The following is a 15,222-nucleotide window of genomic DNA, read 5'->3' on the forward strand; positions in this document are numbered from 1 at the left end:
TTGTGGAGGCCAATGACTTAGATGTCGCTCAGAAGTAGAGCATATTTGGGTTCAACTGTCAGTACCTTCCCCCAAGGCAAATTGTGACTGGAGGTACAGTTCACTGGTTGAACCCTTGCCTAGCATGCACTAGACCCTGGGTTCAATCTCCAATATCACAAAAAACAAACAAGTCAAATGGTTTAATGGCTTAACAAAGCTTATGAAGTTAAAGATCAGTTCCCTGTACTTCCTATCTAGTCACAACATCTGCTCCCCCAAGGCAACTTCTTTCAACTCTTTTAGTTGTTTTTTTTTTTTAATATTTAATATTTAATGCTGCATTTCTAAACATAATTATTTAGCTATTTCTGGATTTTTTCCCAATGTAGACATCAATTTATTAACCATCTATTGTGAAAGATCATTTTGCTTTCTTAAGACCCCCACCACATGCATCTCTTCCCTTTATCCTCCTAACATACTGACACAGTTAGGTACCATTCCCTGCTTGAAAAACAGGACCCCTTAGGCCTAGAGGATGATCACTTCTCAGGAAAAGAAAACAGCCAAGCTAACTCTCAGCCTTGTGGGGTTAACAACCACACCAGAAAATCAGGAGTTAAAAAGTGACTCGGGGGGCTGGGGCTGGGGCTCAGTGGTAGAGCACTTGCCTAGCATGTATGAGGCATTGGGTTTGATTCTCAGCACCACATATAAATAAATAAAAATAGAGATCCACTGACTATTAAAATATATATAGATCTATATATATATAGATATATATAGATCTATATATATATAGATCTATATATATATTTTTTTTAAAAGGCGAATCAGTCTTCAAGGCTATGGGAGTAAGATAGCACCCCAGGAGGTGGGAGGCTGGGAAGTTAGCTCAGCCTTCTGAGACTATGTGGTCAGCAGAAATGTCAGCTATGTGGGAAGCAAAGAGGGAGGAAAGAAGAAGAAGAGACTCCTACTTTTTCTTTCAAGGGCTTGTCTCCAATGACCTAACATCCCCACTAAGTTTGAAGGTTCCACTGCCTTTTAATAGTAGCTTTGGGGGACATTTCAGACCAAATTACAGCAAACTATTTCAAAATGAGATCACATTGAAAAAAAAAGAAAGAAAGAAAGAAAAAGAAATGTCAACTACAGCCAGACAAAGCAAGAAGTGCCCCATTCTGAAAATAAGAATAGCAGAGATCTTCCTGGATGGTAAGGGACAACTGCAGGGTGTGAGGGGCAAACACACTCCTAGAATAGTCACCAGAGTAACCCACTGGTAAACACCAATATAGTAAAACACACACTCCTAGGTGGACACTTAAGATGGAAATAAGACCTGTGACCTAAGAAGCTTGATGAAGTGGTCAGACACAACTAAAATCCCATTTCTATATGTACTGATGCCAAGAGACAGAGTTCCAGTCTACCCTGCAGATGCCCATAAAACCACATACTCCTTTGTCCTTTGCTTAGTCAGTCTGGGATTCCTGTTCCCCCATGTGCTGCCTCCTTTCTGGCTCAATCAGAAGACCCTAAAAAAAGCCTTGCCTATATTTAAATTTTTTTCTGGGTTCATTGTTGATTTCTACCACTCTGGATCCAAGAACCCAAGTTTGGTAACAATATCTTATTTGGTTAGACCTTTATTCAGTATTTACATTCATACTGAGCCACGTAGTATAGATGATGATGTTTCCTTTGTATTGTAATTTGTTCCTGGATTTAATTATTGCCTAATTTTTCCTTTAACTTTCTATGCTCTTCCTCTCATGAAACTCTCTACAAGTTTAGCTCTCAAAGACTTAAAATGCATCAGAAAAACTATTGTGTGTGTGTGTGTGAGAGAGAGAGAGACAGAGAGAGAATAAATATTTCTTTCCTACTTCAGGCCCTAGACTGATGCACTGGGAATTTTTGTACCATCATCCCCATCATCTTTTATGGAATTTTTATATCTTCTCTATGATGAATCTCTGGTCTCCTAAGTACTATGATTTCATATTTCTTGGAACCTTTTTTTTTTTTTTATTTGGTGCTAAGAATTAAACCCAGGGCCTTATGCAGCTAGGCAAGCACTCCACCAACTGAGTTATATCTCAGCCCCAATTTCCTATTTCTTGAGTACCTCATTTCTAGGAGTACATCCTTTAGTAACTTTCTGAGAAAGAGAACCCATCTAGAAAATTGGTTTTCAATTTTTTTCTTTTGTTTTGTTTTTTGATGGTACTGAGGATTGAAGTTGAGTGCTTTATTACTGAGCTACATTCCCAGTCCTTTTTATTTTTAGTTAATTAAATAATGTTGGTATTGGGGATTGAACCTTGTGATGCTCTACCCCTGAGCTATATCCCCAGTCCTTTTTGCTTTTTGTTTTGAGACTAAGTTGTTGAGGATCACAGCTAAGTTGCTAAGGTTGACCTTGAACTTGTGATCCTCCTGCCTCAGCCTCCTGAATGGATGGAATTGTAGGCATGTGTCACTGCCACTGCACGTGGCTCATTGTCCTGCATTCTAACAGTACAATGTTGACTATTTTTGTTAGGAGACCCGGGGACTATCAGTATCTGTAGGTCTTGCCTCTGAATAGGTATTGCTTTGTTTTTCCTGAGAAAGGAAGAGGAACAGGGTGAGGGGGAAGTGGAAAACTGGCTACTGGCTTATCGGCTGCCCAGTATGAAGAGGTTGGGTTTCTCACCTTTTTGAATACTGACTTCTTCGTAATCTCCCTCTTTTCAGTAATGCCCCCTGTCTTCAGGTAGGACTGCCCTCAAGAGCAGAGTGCCCTTTTCTCACTCCATTCCATTTTAGAGGAACAAGGGAGGGGGACCATCTGACTACAGGGGCTGAAGGAGGTATCGAAGAGAACAACTGGTTAACATGCTGCAATCAGTTCCTTCCAAAGATGTGTCACCACTACTGGAATAAAATCCAATCTCCCTGTGGTTTGCAGAGCCCCCTTCTTCTACCACTCTTTCCTTCATTTACATACTCCAACCACATTGGCTTTCTTCTTCTCCTTGAACAACACACCATGATCATTTTTTCCCTCTGTGTTTTTCTTTAAAGCAAAGATCCACTAGTTGTCCCTCAATATCCATTATGTCCTCTTCCTTGGAAATATAACCCCTAATTTTTAGCTCATCATGGCCATCCAGAACAGACTGTATTTTCTAGCTAGATATGGCTAGCAAAGCTCTAGCCAGGGGGATGGAATTAGAAATAACATATGTAACTTTCAGGAAGAGTCTTTAAAAAGAAGTTAGCCTTTCTTGATCCTCTGCATATCTCAACCCCCACCCCTTCCTCCTTCCTGCTAGCTTTAGCACAACCAGACCCTTCACACTAGGAAACAGAAGCTGCATCATGAGGGTGCAGATAAGGAGCCACTACCACCAGAGGCTAGATCCTTGTTACCATGGAGTGCTGCTCAGCTCTGATTTTTTTTTTTTTTTTTTTTTTTGCAGTGCTGGGGATTGAACCCATGGCCTTGTGCTTGACAGGCAAGCACTCTACCAACTGAGCTATATTCCCAGCCCTAAACTCTGATTTTCTAAGTCACTGTTATCTGGGTTGTCTGTCACTCACAGTTGAATCTAACAATGATAGGTTCAGGATGTTACCTACTCAGAGTGGTGTCCCCATCCTTAGTCACTTTCTATTTTTTTCCTTGTAGCACTACCCATGATTTGAATTTATCATATTTTAAAAATTTGCTTTCTTAATATTTATCTCTTCATAAAAGCAAGGGTGGGGTTAAAGTCCTACTGATGTTAAAAAAGGAAGCAGAATCCTCTCTGCCTAGAATAGTTCCATTCTCTCTGCTCAGATGCCACATTCACATACCGAATTACAAATTCAATTTACCAGGTATTCTGGAACCAGAATATTTGACCTCTGAGGAGATGACTCATGTTTTTTGGTTTATAAAAGGTATGTTTCAGTCGGGTGCAGTGGTGCAAGCCTGTGGTGGTTGAGGCAGGAGGATCAGAAGTTCGAGGCCAGCCTCAGCAATGCATTGAGACCCTGACTCAAAATAAAAACTAAAAAGGGCTGGGGATGCAACTCAGTGGCAGAGCACTCCTGGGTTCAATCCTCAGTACCAAAAATAAATAAGTCAATACACTATGTTTACAGCATGAATTGATAAATTGGGGCTATGGTTTATAATTGATTAGGAGGCATAGCTTTGTAGGTGGGCAGATAAAGGTGTGAACAGCAGTTTTAATATTAATGGAAATGTGAACTTGACTCATGACTTAAATTTACTGAGCTTTAGTTCTCTCATTTGTTGAAAATGGGGGGGGGGTGGAGAACTAGCAATACCTGCATTTTGGGGTGATGTGAGGACCAAATGAGGTAATATATATAAGAGGTTAAGCAATTTGCTTAAGAAGAGGGCTAGGAAGTAGGGGGACCAGGTTTTAAATCCAAGTCTATGTGCTGTTGGATACTTAGCTCTGAACCTGTATACTATGCCACGTTTAAAAAGGCCTCCCTGCAAGAATGGAGGAAGGAGGGACTGGATAGAGGGAAAAGAGGGGTGGGAGGGGTGGGGGGGGAGGAAAAAATAACAGAATGAATCAAACACCATTACCCTGTGTAAATGTATGATTACACGAATGGTACGCCTCTACTTCATGTACAAACAGAGAAACAACATGTATCCCATTTGTTTACAATAAAAATAAATTAAAAAAAAAAAAAAGGCCTCCCTGGCTATCTTTGTCAGCCTTGATGTGTTAGAATATTACTTCAAGTTGATAGGATAGAAGAAATGAGGAGAGTTGGAAAGGAGACAAGCAGGGAGGGAAAAGGACCTGCAACCTGCAACTTTAAATTTGAAAACTCTATGAACACCCCTCTTCGCTTCCCAGGACTGTCTGTCCTCCAGACCTATATATTCATTCTCTCTCTCTCTCTCTGCAGTACTGGGAGTTGAACCCAGGACACTGTACCACTGAACTAAATCACCGGCCCTTAAAATTTTCTTTTTAATTTTTTTTTTTTTTTTTTTTTTTAATTTGAGACACTGTTTTGTGAAGTTACTAAGGCTGGCCTGGAACTTGCAATCCCCTGCCTCAGCCTCCAAAGTTGCTGGGAGCAAGTTCTTAAAAGATCCAATAAATTTTAGAGAGCTGTGAGTCCAGTTAGTTAGTGCCTATGTACCTTGCTAGTTACAGAATGTATTTTGAGACTAATTAAAAGAGGTCTGGAGAGATATTGCTAGAGACCCATGACATGAGTAGCAGTCCAAGAAGATCCATTAACTAGATAACATCAGCCTCAAGGTTCTGAAAAGAACCAGAGCACTGTGACCTGCTCTTTGCTCCATGAGCAAAAGAATGGAGCTGATTCCCCTGCCGCCTCCTGTTTCTCATGTCACTATTTACAAAGTTTCTTTTAAAGGAAGATGTCTGTTGGTGAGCAAAGGTTCCTTTCTGTCCGACATCTTGACGAGCCTCCAGTAGCTGCTGCTGCTCTTCAAGCTTCCTGGTGCCACCCAAGAATGACAAGAAGAAGAAAGATGCCAGAAAGTCACTCAAGAAAGACAAGGACCCAGTGAACAAATCTGGGGGCAAAGCCAAAAAGAAGCGGTTCAAAGGCAAGTTCAGGACAAGCTTATCAATCTAAGTCTTGTTTGACAAAGCTACTTATGACAAACTCTGTAAGGAAGTTCCCAACTGTAAGTTTATACCCCACCTGTGGTCTCTGAGAGACTGAAGAGTCGAGGGTCCCTGGCCAGGGCAGCCCTTTGGGAGCTCCTCAGTAAAGGACCGATCAAACTGGTTATAAAGCACGGAGCTCAAGTAATTTATACCAGAAACACCAAGGGTGGAGATACCCCAGCTGCTGGTGAAGATCATGAAAGGTCCAATCAACCATACATTTGGAAAAATAAAACTTTACTAAATAAAAAAAAGAAGACGACTGATGATAATCAAGAATGCAAGCAATAATTAATGCAGGTGAGGATGTAGGGGAAAAGAAACACTCCTACACTGTAGATGGGATAGTAAATTAGTACAACCACTATGAAAATCAGTAGGGAGGTTCTTCAAAAGACTAGGCATGATCCAGCTATACCAAAGAATCGAGTCAGCATACTATAGCAATACATGCATATTCACATATTCACAATAGCCAAGTTATAAAACATGCCTAGGTGTCCAGGAACAGATGAGTGGATAAAGAAAATTCAATATACATACTCAATGGAGTTTTATTCAGCCATTGAAAAAGAATGAAATTATGTCATTTGCAGGAAAATAGATGGAACTGGAAAGCATCACGTTGAGTGAAACAATCCATACTCATAATGTCAAGGACCATATGTTCTCTCCCATATGTAGAAGCTAGAGAGAGAGAGAGGAACAACAACAATAACAACAACAACAACAAAAAGCCACTTCATGCCCAGCATGGTGGTGCACACTTGTAATCCCAGAGGCTCTGGAGGCTGAGACAGGAGGATCTCAAGTTCAAAGCCAGCCTCAGCAACTTAGCGAGAATCTGTTTCAAAATAAAAAATAAAAAAGACTGGGGATGTGGCTCAGTGGTTAAGCCCCCTTGGGTTCAATCTCTGATTAAAAAAAAAAAAAAAAAAAGCACTTCATGAAAACAGAAGGGAACAGGACGTAGTGATGCGTCTGTAAAACCAGCAACTCAGGAGGCTACTGCGTCCAGCTCTTGTGCCGCCATTTTTTTTTTTTTTTGGACCAGGTATTGAACCCACTTTTGTGATGAATCCTTAAATACCTTTCTGCAGCATAAGTCAAGAACCTGCTGGGGTGAATTGAGATCCTCTTCTTCCTTTAGCAGGCGCTGCTTGAACCCCTACCCAGTGACAGACTGACTTGGAGAAAGAATGCTGCCCTCTCCAGCTCAGCTTTATGTGATGAAACAAGATTGGGTATTTAGGACTTGGAGTTTGTTCATTCGCAAATTGGGCATTTGATAGGAAGGATAACTTTTGGGTCAGAACGCCTACTAAGAGATCAGTGAACCTAGTTCCAGTTCTCTATTAACAGTAGAAAGGCATGTCCCTGTGTGAAATATATTAACTTTCATCTCAAAATTTCTTTTCTAAAAACAGCTTTATTGAGATACCACTCATGTGCCATACAATTCATTCAAAGTGTATAATTCGATGGTAGAGTTATGCAAACATCATCACAATCAATTTAAGAACATTTTTATGATCCCAGATGCAACCTCATACCTATTGGCAGTCACTTCCCATTTCTCTGCCACTTAGGGACTGGGTACGTAGCTCAGGGGTAGAACAAAGCTTAGCATGTTCAAGACCCTGGGTTCGATTCCTGGCAATGCAGAAAAAGAAAATCAGTTTACCATTTCTCTACCACTTGTCCACCCTGCCCCCTGGTCTTAGCCGTCTCTAATTTTTCAATTAATATAGATTTGCTTATTTTGGACATTTAATATAAATGGGATCATGCGGAATGTGGCCTTTTCTAACCAACTTCTTTTCCATAGCATGTTTTTGAGGTTCACCCCTGCTGATGCATGTATCAGGATTTCATTCTCTTTTATGGATGAATAATATTCTATCATACGAATACACCACTTTTTATTTATCCATTCTTCAGGCCATATACATTTGGGTTGTTTCCACTTTTTGGGGGGAGGGGAGAGTAGCGGGCCACTCGACCACTGAGTCACATTCCCAGCCCTGTTTTGTATTTTATTTAGAGACAGGGTCTCACTGAGTTGCTTAGGGCCTCGCTGTTGCTGAGGCTGGCTTTGAACTTACGATCCTCCTGCCTCAGCCTCCCCAGCTGCCGGATTACAGGCGTGCACCACTGTGCCTGGCTTGTTTCCACTTTTTGACTATTATGAATAATGCAGAAGTGAACGTTTGTGTACACATTTTTGTGGGTGTGGGGACATATTTTCATTTCTCTTGACATAGAATTGCTGAGTCACGTGGCAGTTGTTTAACCTTTTGAGGAACTGTCACACTGCTCTCCACAGTGGCTACACCAGCAACGCAGGAGGGGGCCGGTTTCTCCATATCCTGACCAACATTAATCATTTTTTAAAAAATATTTTTTAGGGGTTGGGGATATAGCTCAGTTCATAGGGTGCTTTATTTTTTAGTTGTGGATGGACACAATACCTTTATTTTACTTATTTATTTTTATGTGGTGCTGAGGATCAAATGCAGTGCCTCAATGTGATAGGCAAGTGCTCTACCACTGAACTGCAACCCCGGCCCCATTTCCCATCTTTTGGCAACAGTTATCCTAGTGGGTGTGACTCGCTGAGGTTTTGATTTGCATGATGTCTCCTGATGCGGAACTTTTCTTCCTATGCTTATTGGTCATTTTTGCATCTTTTGCGGTGCTGGGGATTGAACCCAGGGCCTTAGTGCTTGTGAGGCAAGCACTCTACCACCTGAGCTATATCCCCAACCCTGCATTTTCTTTAGAAAAGTGTCTGCTAAAAATCTGGGCCATTTGGATTTTTTTTTTTTTAATTGTTGAGTTGTTCCTTATATATTCTACATCATGTCTTATCAGATATATGGTTTGTAGAAAATTTCTCCCATTCTGAGTTATATTTTCACTGTCTTAATGGTGTCTTGTAGCACAAACATTTTAAATTTTGCTGACTCCCAACTTACTTTTTATTTTGTTATTGTGTTTTTGATATTATATCTTAAAAAATTGTCTAAACAGGTCAGGAAAATTTGTAATTAGTTTTCTAGTTTCTGCTTTTACGAATTTATCATTTAGCCAGGTATGGTGGTGCATACCTGTAAGTCCAGCAGATTGGGAAGCTGAGGCAGGAGGATCATGAGTTCAAAGCCAGCCTCAGCAACTTAGTGAGACCCTGGCTCTAAATAAAAAATAAAAAGGGCTGGGCATGTGGCTCAGTGGAAAGTGTTTCTGGGTTCAATTCTTGGTACCCAAAAAAAAAAAAAAAAAATTATTGTTTAGTTCTTATATTCAGATCTTTGATCCACCTTGAGTTAGTTTTTGCTTATAATGTGAAAGGAGAGCCATGAAGAGAGAATGAAGTATATTACAACTAAAATGTCAAATGAAATTAGTTTATATACGCCAAGCACCTGTAAGATTTGTTGCTTGATTTCTTTCTTACTTTCTTTCTTTTTTTTCTTTTTTATGGTATTGGGGATTGAACTCAGGGGTACTTAACCACTGAGCCACATCCCCAGACCTCTCTATTTTTTATTTGCTCTTTTTAGATAGACATGATAGTAGAGTGTATTTTGACATATTATACATACGTGGAGTATAACTTATTCTAGTTGAGATTCCATTCTTGCAGTCGTATATGATGCGGAGTTTCACTGGTCATGTATTCATATATGCACACAGGAAAGTTCTGTCTGATTCATTCTGCTCTTTCCTGTTCTCATCCTCTCTCCCTTCTTTTCCTTCCCCTTTGTCTTCTCCAATGAACTTTCATTCTACTCCTCCCCCCTTATTATATGTCAGCATCCACATGTCCCTATCTATGTATTTATTTATTTAGGTACTGGGATTGAACTCAGGGGCACTTAACCACTGAGCCACATGCCCAGTCCTTTTTTGTATTTTATTTTGAGACAGGGTCTCACTGAGTTGCTTAGGACCTCACTAAGTTGCTGAGGCTGATTTTGAACTTGCAGTCCTCCTGCCTCAGCTTCCTGAGCCGCTAGGATTACAGGCATGAACCACTCTGCCTGGTTCTTTTTATTTTTTATTTTGAGACAGGGTCTTACTAAGTTGCTGAGATTGGCCTCAAACTTGTGATCCTCCTGTCTGAGTCTCTCAATTAACTGGGATACAGATGTGCACCACTGTGCCCCACCGTTGTTTGATTTTTAAAAACCATTAACTAGTTTCAAAATTACGATTTTTCTATTTGAAAGCAACTGCAGTGGCTAATTAGATAAAACCATATGAGCTTGGGAAATGAAAAATTATGGGTCAGGTAAATTGTACTTGATCATGTTTCCTGGTCCAATCAAGCAACAATCATTAATGGTCACTGAAACTATTAAGTGGCATATTCATGGAAAGCTCTGTAATAGATCACCTAAGAACACTAGAACCCACTGAATAATCTTAATATCACTAAACATGGGACACCCACACATCGTATTCCTCCAAATGGGATGCAATAAGAAGCACATACCACCGTTTATGAACATTCTTGTTAAACCTACACCTAATCAAGCTTCGACATCTAACTACTAGTTTATAAAGACTAATGAGATTAAAGAATGAAGAAAAACAACATTGTGTAGATACAATCAGCCAAATCCAAAATGTGAGAAATTCTACAGACCACATAATCTAGTCTTTAACCAAAAATGGCATTTAAAAGAGAAAGAGTTGTGGTAGCATACACCTCTAATCCCTGTGACTGGGGAGACTGAGGCAGAAGGATCACAAGTTTAAGGTCAGCTTCAGCAATTTAGCATGGTCCTTAGCAATTTAGTGAGACTCTGTCTCAAAATAAAAAAGAGCAGGGGATGTGGTTCAGTAGTTAAGCGCCCCTGAACCCCCAATAAACAAATAATAAATAAATAAAAAGAGAGAACTGTTATAACTGGAATAGTCTGAAGAGATATACTAGCCAAATGCAATTTGTAAATCTCATTTAGATCCTAATTGGGAAAAAAAAAAAAAAACCACTGTAAAGGACATTTTTGAGATGATTGGAGAAAATGGAACATGAATACTAGATGATAATAATAAATTACTATTAATCTTGTTGACTATAATAATGGTATTGTAATTTTTAAAAAAAATTCTTTACCTTTTAGAAAAATATACTGAAGTATTTAAAATATTCAGATATAGCCTAAAATACACCAGCAAACAAGAACAAGCCAGGTGTGGCGGCACATGCCTGTAGTTCCAGTTACTTAGGAGGCTGAGACAGGAGGATCATGTTTTTGAGACCATGAGTTCAAGACCAGCCTGGGCAATACAGCAAGATCCCATTTTGAAAAGAAAACAAAAAACCTGTAGGTGATACAAGAATGGCAGAAAGCGGATGGCTGAAGAATGCAGGGGAGGTCTCATGGGATCCATTATACCATACTTGTGTGTGTGTGTGTGTGTTTGTGTGTGTGTGTGTGTGGTGGGGATCAAACCCAGCACCTCATCCATGCTAAGCACATGCTCTACCATTGAGCTACACTCCCAGCCCCATTATACTATGCTCTTTTTATTTTTATGAGCATGTGAAATTTCCACAAAAGTTAAGATAGTAACTATGTTGATTATTATATGAAAAATTAAAGCTGTTAAATTATAAAACACACAGTAACTCTTCAGGTTATTTCCCTCCAGTCCTGAGATATAATTATGTACACAGAACATCTAAAAGCAAGCAAGAAGTCAGGCATGGTGGTGCACGTTAGTAATCCCAGCAGCTCAGGAGACTAAAGCAGGAGGATTGCAAGTTCAAGGTCAGCATCAGCAACTTTGCGAGGCCCTAAGCAACTTAGTGAGACCCTGTTTTTTGTTTTGGGGTTGTTTTTTTTTTTGGTACTGGAGATTGAACCCAGGGGTGGTTTGTTGTTTTATTTTTCTTGTAATTTTTTTAGTTGTACATGGACACAATACCTTTGTTTTTTTAATTTTTATTCAGTACTGAGGATCAAACCCAGGGCCTTGCGTGTGCTAGGCAAGAGCTCTACCACTGAAATACACCTCTAGCCCCGCCAATCCTTTTTTATATTTTATTTAGAGACAAGATCTCACTGAGTTGTTTTGGGCCTCACTAAGGTGCCAAGGCTGACTTTGAACACAAGATCCTCCTGTCTTAGCCTCCCAAGTCTCTAGGATTAACAGGCAGGCACCACTATGCCCAGCTGAGACCCTGTCTTAAAAAAAAGAAAGGAAGGAAGGAAGGAAGGAAGGAAGGAAGGAAGGAAGGAAGGAAGGAAGGAAGGAAGGAAGGAAGGAAGGAAGGAAGGAAGGAGAAAAGAAAAAGGAGTAGGGCTGTAGTTCAGTGGCAGAGTGCTCACCTAGCATGTGTGAAGACCTGGGTTTGATTTGCAGCACTGCAAAAAAAAAAAAAAAAAAAAGTCAATGTGATTAAGAGAACAAAGAGATAAACACAACAAAGGCAATATATGAACACTGGTTGGACCCTGAATTGGAAGAAAACACCTATAAACATTTTAGGAACAACTAAAATATGAACCATGAATGGAATATGACTATTGAATAGAACTATCAATATGGATATAATATGGAATTATTGCTAATTTTTCTTAGATGTTATGATAATACTATAGTTTTGTAGGAGACTACACTTAGGAGATGCATGCTAAAGAATGTAGGAGCAAATGTCAAATACCTTAAATACTTTCATATGGGTTAACTTGCTTTCAACTAGGTTTAACACTGATAAACATTTATTTTAATAAATTAGAATAACTTGGAAAAGTTTAGATAATTGACAAAATAGAGAAGTGCAGTGTAAGTACAAGTCTTTTGGCTTACAGACTTTTAAATCAAACAATTAAATAAATACAATTAAATCACATAGATGTCTCCTTCCTGACTTCTTCAGGTACAGAAAAAGGGTGTAATGCATATGTAGTGACCCAATCTATTTCTAAAATGAGTGAATACCTTTGAAGTAAATTAAAATTCTATCCCAAACATCCCTAAGTTGCTTTTGTGCTCATTAACTTAAAAAATCACAGAAACATATTACGTGCATGTGTGAATTTGTAACAATGAATTCCACCATTTTGTACAACTATAATGCACTAATAAAAAACTGGAAGGAAAGAAAAAGAAAACAACTGCACAGAAGCTAAATCATGTCCAAATGAGATGTGAGAATCCCTGGATGACTCAGCCTAGGAATAAGTAAAGTTCTCAGGCCAGATCTGAGTTTCCAAAAAAATCCTGAATAAACAGAGTTCAGGTTTTGGAGTCAGGCACAACTGTGCCTAATCCTGGTTATGCTATGTGATGGGTGAAGTTGATATGGTCAGTCAACAATTTTTTTACAATTTTGTTGACGTTAAAAATATAATATCTCAAATTTTACCTATTGAATTGCTAGTAAATTTATACAGTTGTGCAACCATTACTAAAATGGTTTTAGAACATTTTCATCAACCTATACAGTGGGCTCCTGTTCATTTGCGGTCAACCCTGGAACCTATCTCCAACCCCAACAATCACTGATTTTTGCTTTCTGCATCTGCAAATGTGCTTTTTCTAGAAATTTCAATGAAATTGCACAATCTATAGTCTTTTGCATCCAGTATAATTTTTTTTTAGGATCATCCATGTTATAGCATATATTGGTTCATTTTTAAAAATTTTTATTTGTTCTAATTTGTTATACATGACAGTAGAATGCACTTATACATTTTGAGAGATCATATATAAATGGAGTGTAATTTCTCATTTTTCTGATTATACATATTGTAGGATCATTTTGACTGCCAAATAAAACTCCTTTGTATGGATATACCATTTATTCTTTACTTATTTGTAAATTGATGCATTGTTTCCACTTTTGGCCTATAAGTAAACCTGCTATGAACATTTGTGTACAAGTTCGAGGAAATGCTCTCATTTCTTTTGAGTATATACCTAGGAGTGAAACTGCTGGATTATATGGTAATTTTATGCTTAATCTTTTTTAAAAAACTGTCAAGCTGTTTTCCAAAGTGAACCATCCTACATTCTCACTAGTGAGGTATAGGGTCGCGGTTTCTCCACAATCCTTGTTAACACTTATTTTCTGTCTTCTTGATTATACCCATTCTAGTGAGTATAAAGTGTATCTTACTATGTTTTCAACTTGTAATTCCCTAATGATTAATGATGTTGATCATTTTTTCATGTGCTTATTAGCCATGGGAATGTTTGTTTTTTGTGTGTGGTACTGGAAATTGAACCTAGGAGTGCTTTACTACTTAGCTACATTCCCAGCACTCATTGGTTTTATTTTGAGACAATGACCTTGAACTTGTGATCCCCCTGCTTCAGGTTCTGGAGTAGCTGGGATTACAAATGTGCACCACTATGCTTGGTTATAATTTGTATTCTTATCAAGTTGTAAAATGTTTTTTATTTACTCTGGATACAAATCTTTTGCAGGATTTATGACTTGCAAATATTTTATCCTAGTCTATGGCTTTTCTTTGTTTGGTCTATGAATTATAAGTTTTACATTTCTATTAAGCCTATTAATTTTTTCTTTTATAGATCATGATTTTGGAGTCAATGGTAAGCAATCTTTGCTTAAATCAATATGAAAACTTTTTTTTCTTGTTTTCTTCTGGATTTTTTTTCTCCCGGTGCTGGCAAACAAACCCAGGGCTTTGTGCATGCTAGGCGAGCACTGTACCACATTGTGAAAAAAGCAAAATAACCAGGATGTAACGGGTGTAGAAGGTAGATGCTGGATCATTCACCCTATGGAGTATTATATCTGGTTTTGCATGATCAAACGGTTTTGATGAATTTTTAGTAGTGTACTGAAAATACATTTGTCCATATTTTCTACCATTTATATATATTGATTCTCTAATAAGAAAACAAATGTTTTTCCTTGAAAAGTAAAAATAATGCACTTATTCCATAAAGAGGAAAAGTAAAAGAATACAGAAAGCTCTGTTTAATTTACTGAGACCAGTTATATGTACTTCCAAGTAAACTGCACTGTGCTAGGAACTGGGACCACAAAAATAAGATATGGACTCTAGACTCAAAAGAAATTTTGAATCAACGCACTGTTCAGCAGGCAGAAGTACCTCAAGAACTGTTGAAGCAAGTGAAGGGAAGAAGTGTTCTCAAGACCTCTCAAATTTTCAAGTACAACTATGGCAACTTAAATTTTAAAATCTATTTTATGAGTTAGGATCTATATATGATCAAATTTGAATATAAAGCACTCTATGCCTTTAGAAAGGTTTGAAAATCACTGGTCTAATAAAAGGTCAAAGTGAAAAGTGAGAGGCTGCTACTATTATAGAAAGAATACTGAATTGGGGTGTTATAATACAAGTTTAATTCTAACTGTCCTACATGTATAGCCATTTGGAAGGCATAATTCTAGTTCTCAAAAATGACACTTTTCCTAAGTGAGTGTTAATTTTATTATTTATTCAATAAACATTTGTTAAGTGTAATAAGCACAATAATGTTATTCACATATCCATGGTAAAGTAATAGCAAGGAAGGAGAGAGAAGAACATGTGGAGGTTATCAGCAG

At 38.4% G+C, this 15,222-nt stretch overlaps 1 pseudogene across 1 annotated transcript; it reads left to right on the top strand.

Annotated features, from left to right (window-relative positions):
• The first annotated feature begins 2,729 nt into the window (after positions 1-2,729).
• On the top strand, positions 2,730-5,901 carry LOC306643428 (small ribosomal subunit protein eS25-like; annotated as a pseudogene). The gene is made up of 2 exons: positions 2,730-2,746; positions 5,460-5,901. The product of its transcript is annotated as a small ribosomal subunit protein eS25-like (transcript).
• Positions 5,902-15,222: the final 9,321 nt, after the last annotated feature.

The sequence above is a fragment of the Sciurus vulgaris genome (assembly GCF_902686455.1).
Source record: "Sciurus vulgaris genome assembly, chromosome: 14".
In the NCBI taxonomy this organism is placed as follows: domain Eukaryota; kingdom Metazoa; phylum Chordata; class Mammalia; order Rodentia; family Sciuridae; genus Sciurus; species Sciurus vulgaris.